The sequence below is a fragment of the Leptonychotes weddellii genome, chromosome 3, assembly GCF_054177405.1.
Source record: "Leptonychotes weddellii isolate Sample4059 chromosome 3, ASM5417740v2, whole genome shotgun sequence".
In the NCBI taxonomy this organism is placed as follows: domain Eukaryota; kingdom Metazoa; phylum Chordata; class Mammalia; order Carnivora; family Phocidae; genus Leptonychotes; species Leptonychotes weddellii.
Genome location: NC_138371.1, coordinates 3,145,167 through 3,153,784, shown reverse-complemented (window position 1 = coordinate 3,153,784; position 8,618 = coordinate 3,145,167). Strand labels below are relative to the sequence as shown.

The window sequence follows — 8,618 nt, the reverse complement described above, 5'->3', positions numbered from 1 at the left end:
ATAAATGAGCAAGAGTCGCTTCCTTCCAAAGAGGGCAGTATGCCAAGGGTGGGGGGGTGGGAAAGAGTAACTTTACAGTTACTGACACACATGACCTCAGCCATGTGATCAAGGTCAACTTCAACAATAATCAGTCATGTTCAGGGTGCACACCCTTGATGTGATATGATGAGACCACACTGTTCTTCTGTCTGCTTCTTCTCAAAAACACAGAACAAATCAAGTCAAACCCAGTCAAATCAAGAGAAGAACATCAGACAAACTCCAAACAAGGGACATCCTACAAAGTACTTGATCAATACTCCTCAAAACTGACAAGGCCCTCAAAAAGAATCAAAAGAAAACGGACAAAGAAAGTCTGAGAACCTGTCATAGCTAGGAGGAGCCTAGGGAGACCCGAAGAGCCCATGTCCTGTGGGAACCTGGCAGGGAAAAGGGGCTTTAGGGAAAGACAGAGGAGATCTGAATAAAGTGTGGACCTCCGTTAATACCTGGGTAGTAATATTAGCTCATCAGCTGTAACAAGTGTCCCAGACCAATGGAAGAGGCCGACCTGAGGAGGAACAGGGCACAAGGTACATAGGACCTCATGTGCTGTTGCTGTGAACTGATCTCCTTAAAGTCTGTATGTTGGAGCCCTAACCCCAACGAGACTGTATCACTGTATCTGTAGGAGGTAATAATTAAAGTTAAATGAGGTCACAGAGCTGGGGCCCAAATCCAAAAGGACTGTGGACTTAGAAGAAGAGGGTAAACTCCTGCTCTCTCTCCCTGCTACACAAGGACACAGCAAGAAGGTGGCCATCTAAAAGCTAGAGAAAGAACTCTCACTGGATCCAACCGTGGCACCTTGATCTCAGGCTACAGCCTCCAAAATCGTGAGAAAATCAGTGTTTGTCCTTTAAGACCCCTGGTCTGTGGTGTTTGTTATGGTAGCCTGAACTGACTTATACAACTATCTTCACAACTTCTCTATAAATTTAAGACTGTTCTAAAAATCGAAGTTTATCTTTTAAAAAATATAAACTAATCAACACTATTTTTTTATCTGACAGGGGTCCAAGGATGGTCATAACTCTTGTCTTTCCAATTAGCTGTTTGCCAAACCTTTACTCCTAGTGTCAGAAAATCAGTGCTTGCCCTTATGAGCCCCACCCCCAAACTGACCAAGATTCTGGAGGTCAGCTCCGTCCTAGCCCTGCTTCCAAATCCCAGGTGGAAAGAGCTGGAGAGTCTGTGAGTATCTGGAATGCACTCACTGTCCTAGGTTTTGCTGGTGGATGTTGGCAGGCATCACTCAGTGATGCTTTTCGCTGGTCGGGATGTTCTTGCCCATCCATATCCCTTCCCAGGCCCCTGTGGGTATGCTCACTTGGGCCCTAGGTTTAAACGTGGTTCACACTCATTCCTTCCGCCATGGTTTCCCGAGGCACCACACCAGCCCAGAGCAGCATAGTGGGCTCCTGAGTACACAGCCTGTCTGCTCAGGACCAACGCCCCCCGACCCCACTCCTCCAGGAAACTTCGTACCAGCAGCCATAACCCCCAGTGTCAGGGGCCAGATGGGAACATAAATAAATAACGGGACCTGAGAAGAAGGAAGGCCAACTGCGGAAGAACAAATTGAAACTTTAATGTCACTGAATGACCTCACAGTAAGGACCTTATTCTAAAGTTGAAATTGACAAAATCCAAAGGAAAGAGAGGAACATTCTTTGATCCGATTGTTTATTGGAAATGTATTCCTTTCTTGATTTGGAATAAAAATCTTGAATTTCTTTTGTACTGAAGTGTTGATAACAGTCTTGTGTTTAGCATTGCTTCTGAGCATGGGAGTAACCTATGGAGGGTGGTTTTTCTACCAGTATAATGACAGAATTCTGGTACTCCAAAGTTATCCTTTGGGATCTTAGGTTTGGTTAGGTTTTCTATGATTCTCTATGCTAAATGGGATGGCAGTTCAGTAACTTGTATTAACAGCGCTTACTCCCACGGCCATATAAATGAGAGCAAGGCAAAACGAGGAATGGCAGGTCATATTCATAAAGCTTGACAACAGAAAATCTTCTTTTAAATATCAGCTTTCAGCTCTGCAATGTGAGGGCTGTCATTCAGGCTGAGCCAGGAAAATGGGCCATATCATGCTGAGTTTCCCCAAAGACAATTTTGGACATGAGCTGAATCATGAACTAATATACCAACTTGGCAGACAAAGAAAAAAAAAAAAAACCCAAGCCTGAGAGAGATTGTTGAATTTATGAGAAAGCTGTCTTGATTCCAAGTTTGTTACTGAGGAGGGATTTTTCCGTGTAAGACCTTTACCTTTTCAGTTTAAAACACCTTTTTTGGCATCACACCCAGCCTAGAGCACCTGACCTTGTCCCACAGCACATCCAAGTGCATGGGCCCCGGGGGAGCTGCGAGCAGGCTCAGCAAAGGAGAATGGGAGTTTTGCTGAGTCAGCTCTTCATTCACGACACGTCCTGCTTCAGCACAGTGCATCCTGCAGAGCGACGCGACGGACAACCCACGTCCCGTGTTGGAGATGCGCTGCCATTTTGGAGTGAACATCTTGGATTGGATAACAGGCCTAGCGTTTGAAGCAACTGTCGAAGGAACCTAGCTTGTGGTCACATGTTATTTTGACTAGTCTATGTCAGACCTGATGACTTCACTGACTATTTCAGAGTAAGTCACTTCTCAGATATCTGGGCTTTCTTGCAAAACAGGGACAAAAGTCTGGTCCTCCCAAAGATTCTCTCAGACACCTGGAGCATTATTTCTCCCTGGACTCTCATCACTTACAAGGAGATAATGCTGCATATGATTAACTGGTTTTACTTTTCCTTAGAACTTGGCCTGTAAGTTCTTGGCTATGACAGCTATAGGCTGAAGAGCAGTAAGTCCAGTTAGACATACATTTTTAAAGACCCTTCTCCATCAGAGCGTATCATTCTCTATGGCTCACAAGCGACGAGCTGTCATGTCTCGTCAATTTTGTCACTTAATTCATAGATGCATTCCTCAGCCACATCAGTTACTGAATTACAATTAAAAAGGCCTATGGGAGGGTGCCTGGGTGGCTCAGTCGTTGGGCGGCTGCCTTCGGCTCGGGTCATGATCCCGGGGTCCTGGGATCGAGCCCCGCATCGGGCTCCCTGCTCGGCGGGAAGCCTGCTTCTCCCTCTCCCACTCCCCCCGTTGGGTTCCCTCTCTCGCTGTGTCTCTCTCTGTCAAATAAATAAAATCTTTAAAAAGAAAAAAAAGGCCTATGGGAATGTTTCCTTTTTATAATTTACTAAATTTTCCACCATGCCTCTCTTCCTTATATTGCTCATAGATCTTATTACTATGTATATTTATGTTTCATAATAATGTCTTAGTTTGAATTCATTTGGAACAGACGTGCTTTGTTTGCAAAGTAACCATATAGCATTTTTTTTCCACCTTTGCACATCCATTGGTTTGCTCTAATTTTTCCTCTTGGAAACTACAGTCTTCTTGTTTTTATTTTTGCATTTTCAATAGGGCACAGGAAGGATATAAGAAATACTTCATTCCCCCTTTTACTACAAGAGAAGCGGCATATGAATGACAATCAGTGACAGCTGAACACTTTGGGAAGCGGTAGAGCATGGTGGGGACTGTGGCAAAAGAACACCCATGTCCCACTAACCAAACCCTTGGGGATGTGCTGGAACCTTGGCTCAGTGTAGGACTTTGCGAGTTTTTAAAGAGAAACATGACATCAAGATTTTTGTGATTTTTAAACCTTTGGCAACTAATTTAATGATAAACCAAACCAACAAAACATCATGCAGACCAAGTCTAGGCAGAATAAATACAACTTAGAGCAAGATGGGACCTGAAGGCCCCTGTTTGAGACCCTTTCCTGGAAGAATAAGGCCTGGGGTCAAGCAAAGCCTCGGGTCCCTGGAGCGGGGTGGCGCTCCCCTGCGGGACCCGCCCAGCCGTCAGCGCATCCTCTGAGCAGACTTTCACACCAGCCTTTTGCAGCTACTGGTTTTGGCGTCCACACCACAGAGCTGACTCACAGGGCAGAGGATCCACCAACTAACTCCCTGGGGCCTGGCACATGCAGAGCCAAGCCCCACTCGCCCACAAGAGCAGCGCCGCTGTGTCCAGCGTCCAGGGTCTGTAGGGCCCCGGGGAACCTGAGAACTTTGTGGTCTGCGCCTCGTCTTTGTCCATGAGACTGGACTTGAGAAAAGTAGGCCAGTTTGCCCAAAGCCACACAGCTTGTCAGAGGTGCAGTGAGAGTCGAATCTCTGCGAGAGTTGGCACGGGTCCCCGAATCGGCCTCCGCCTCCCGCCCTGCACCCCAGAAGAGGTACGTGCAGGGTTGCGGGGACCAGACAGCATGTCTTCAGCACCTCTCCGTTCACACGGGCTCCTTGATTTGGGGGCGAATTCTTTTCCCATATAAACAGAAAAGAGAGAAATGTGGTCCTTGGAACTGACAAGTAAAGGACACTACCAGGAAAACTGTTTGCCAAAAAAGGTGCCACATTCATGCTAGACCTACAGATCAGGTCCTTGCTTCTCTATCTGCCTTAAAATAAATTAAATTAAATGGATTAAAATACAAGCATAAATCACTAAGGAAGAATTCGTTGACTTATAATATCCGAGGGTAGCAAAGACTTTTCTAAGCAAAACCTGAAGCAAAAACCATCAAGGGAATAATCTGCTACATCAAGTAAAAACGCTTTGCATATCTAGAAACACCATAATCAAGTTTAAAGACAAATAACAAGTGGGAAGAAATTGTCCAAAGTACACAGCAAAGGTTTGATATTCTTAATGTTTTGAAACATTCACAAATCACTAAGATAAGGATAAATATAAAGAAAAGGGGAAATATTTAAGGAATTACAAAGAAGAAGTTCAAGGGGCCAATAAATGTATTAAGAAGTGTTTGAACTTAACTTACCAAAGACTGAATTTAGAATAATTAAGATTAGAATTTCCGAACTACTAGGTGAAACATGAAAAGAAGATTCATGAACCCCCTGGTGGGCAGAGATGTAGAGGAGAAGTATCTCTGTTGCTGGGAGAGAGTAACAAGGTTTCAGTCTGTAGAAAATCTGATCACATGCCCGGTGGCCTCTCTGAAGGCTTCCGGGAAATTATGGGAAGGGGCAGTCATCACACAGATGTAGTTCTTACTCACCTCCCTGTTATAATAATGAGAAGCTGGAATGCCCCCCAAAGTAAATATATAACTGCAGAGCCAAGCAATGAAAGTGCATGCAACCATGATATGAGTCATGTTGCAGTGTGCTTCCCACACATCCTTACATGGACACACGCTAGAAGACTTTACACCACATATGGATGCTGGCTGTGGTTGGGTGATAGGCTATAAGCAGTTTAATGAAATGCTATCTGAAGAAAAGCACACAATTTATAAATTACTGTAATAGAATGATCATATTTTAATTTTGTTCAGAAGTATAAACTCTTACAGTTTTGTTTAAACACAGAATGAAGAGTAGTCATAATATTAATATCCAGGGTATCATCTTAAGAGAAGAAAAATGAAGAATCATATAAATGACTACACTTTTCCAAGAACACAGAATGCAGAATAAAAGGAGGGATATCACGATGACACCTGGAGTTGAGGATCAGCCGTGGACTCTGGGCCAGAGTTTATTTTCTCTTTATGCTCTCTTCTGTTCTTCCAGAGTTCCTCAGAGAATATTTACTATTTGTATAAGAAAAACATTGTTAAAAATAGTCTTTGCCTCCACTGCTTTATAAACGGAGTGACTAGCTTGGGCAGGGACAGACAACATTTGCATAATTACGGCAAACAAATTATGCTGTTCTGAGATTTGCAGATTTTATTTCCATCAATTAAATTGTTTTTCAGCTGATAGATCAGAAATCCTGTTTTTCTTTGATGCTCAGTCGTTGTATTTCCTCTGCAATAAACAATTAACAACTTTCTCTGGAAAGACGTTCAGTTACGTAAGTGCAGTAAGAATTTTACATAATTATCCTCATTCATAAATGCAGAGAGTCTTTCTTATTTTTCTGCCGACTGACAGAAACACCAAGTCCCTTTATCCTGGAGCAAAGAAGGTGAAAACGGTTCTATTTCTGTCCCAAGTGACCTCACACCGTTTCTTTGGTAAAGGGTCTGTTGCCATGGGAATGGCTTTTCCACGGAACCCTCAGGCTGCCCAAGTGCAGCGTCATTCCCCCACTGGGTTGGTGCTCTGGTTGGAGCCATTAGGGCTGGGTGGTGGCGTGTCTGGATCAACTGCAGAGGATCGGCTGCCAAAGAAAATAACTCAGAAGCTGTCACACCGGGCAAGGCGTTTGCCTCTTCTAGAAGTTTCCAGACCTCAGCTCTTACATATCAAAGACAGTTCTTGAAATAGCTTCAACTCTGTCCCGGCCATCCAGCTTTGGCCCGACAGCCTGTTGCGTGTGCAGGGAGCACACGGGCCTTGCACACTATGCAGTTGGCTCCCAGAAGCTCCTGCAGCCGAGCCTGGGGGATGCTGTGGACGCCCCAGACTCTTGGGCGCGCCTCCCCACCCCTCTCCCCACGCTCCTCAGCCCCTCTGGGACCACGTCACCCCCGGCACCCTCACAGGCAGGCCTGCCTCCCTTTCCGGGCACGGTCTCTATCCCCTCCCTGTCCGTTGCACTTGGCACACTGCGTCTCCCTCCCCCAGCACATTGTAGGGGAGAGTCCACAACTCACCAAGACCCCTTGTTTGCATGGGCTCCTCAAGCAGCAAAGAGCTCAGATTCTGGGTCCGCAGGGCAGGGTCCACGGAGCCCAGCTCAGGCCTCAGTCTCTCCCTGGCCATGGAATCCTGGGGAAGTCCCACCACTTCTCTGGATAAGGGGACACTGAGCACAGAATCTGCACCCATTGAAAGGAACAAAGATGCTGTCATTCACTGAGCACCTACTCACAGACATTTCACAGACTCCTTCTTCGTTCTCACAAAAATCCTCTGAAATGTGCCCTATCAGCATATTACTCACACGATGAGGCTCAGAGAAGTTGGGCAACATGTCCACGCTTCCGATGATGACAACCAGTGGTGTCCCATGTAGCCAGCTCCAAAACCGCACTCTTCCCTGCTTCTCCCTGCCCCTCAGGTCAAACAACAAAGCCAGCTGCCTGGACTGAACAGCTGCCCCAAGCAGCGGGACATAAATACATAAAAAAACACCAATTGGTTGGGCACAATTACTGTGTGATGAGGTGCTTTGAACTGTAGCGTTTATCCACATGGCTAATAAATATCACATCTATGTAGAAAGAATCCTAGTTAATGCATCTGCAAATGCAGCCACTGAGGAAACATGGCGTGGGATTATGTTTGAAAGGATTCAGTAAATATTAGTATTTCTTTCTTAAGAGCAGAGGCGAAGGGGGCTACTGAGTTCCCAGTGGCTTGTGCATCACCCTTTTGTTTGTAAAAGGCTGGTTGCAAAACTCTAAATTACAGTTTGAATTCTTTTTCCATACTGGGCAGTTGGCTTCCAAGTGGGGGAAGGACTTAGCCTCCTGATGTCAACTGGAAGACTCCCCGGAGGCCACAGTGTGCTGTCTGGGGAGAGCAGAGAGCACGCTCGGCCCTCTACTCGGGCTCTGACAGGCCTGGGCTTGCGACCCCCGCTTCGCCCATGTCTGGGAGGAGATGGAGAGGATGTGGAAGGCACCGTGGGAGCAACAGGCTCAGAAAAGAGTGTTCCTCTTTCCTTCAGATCTTACTGCCTGCCAGAGCCAGGGAGACTCCTTTTATCCCTCGCAATGTGCTGGGGGAGCGCTGAGCTCACCTCAGAGGCCTGGTGACAGACTTGCCGTGATTTGGTGAGCTCCAACACAGATTGTGTGGATTTGGGCAAAATGGGACATTTGTTGGACAGGGACCTTTCTCTCACCCTGTCATCTTCCTTGGCCCCGTGTTCTAGCCCACCTGCCGCCCGCACCTCCCAACTCCATCCCCCTTTTTAAAAACACAGGTCATAAAGATAAACAGCAGACTAAATTAAAACGAAAACTATAGGGAAAAGAAAAACAATAAAATGAGGGGATCCAGGACTGAAGTCAGCACCCGAGACGCAGCCTATGAGGGTCCTTACACCTGCTGGAGGAGAGATTCGATGTGGTTCTGGGCTTTCCGGCAGCAGGAGGGGAGACTTGATCAGGTGCATGAGTCCGAAGGTCCCTGAGGAGGCAGGCGAGGGACAAGTCATTTTCACAGAAGTGTGATGACACCTGGCTTTCCTCCTGCAATTGACCCCGGGCTGTCTGGCAATCCTCTGCCTGTCTATCATCTACCCATCTGCCTATTATCTTCTATCATCTACCTAGATCTCATGTTACCTATTCACCATGCTTCCCACTTTCACAGAGAATGTTCAGTTCTGCTCAGTATACAGAAACTCCTCTATTTACATCCTTTCACCTTGGGAACTCTAACATCCCCAGCAGAGCTGTGACCTGAGCAGAAACACCAGCTCCACCCGCACCCGCAATGGGAATGACAGTCACCTGTATCGTGAGGCTCGGGACCGGAATACAGCAGGACTTGGGGAACTACTCCGGTTTCGAAGTCGGG

The 8,618-nt window shown here is 46.3% G+C and overlaps 1 long non-coding RNA gene across 1 annotated transcript; it reads right to left on the bottom strand.

Annotated features, from left to right (window-relative positions):
- Window positions 1–5,080: 5,080 nt before the first annotated feature.
- Window positions 5,081–7,285, bottom strand: LOC145720766 (uncharacterized). The gene is made up of 3 exons (XR_014143979.1): window positions 7,033–7,285; window positions 6,743–6,907; window positions 5,081–6,306 (listed from the first exon to the last, which is right to left on the bottom strand). It is a non-coding gene; the product is annotated as an uncharacterized LOC145720766 (long non-coding RNA).
- Window positions 7,286–8,618: the final 1,333 nt, after the last annotated feature.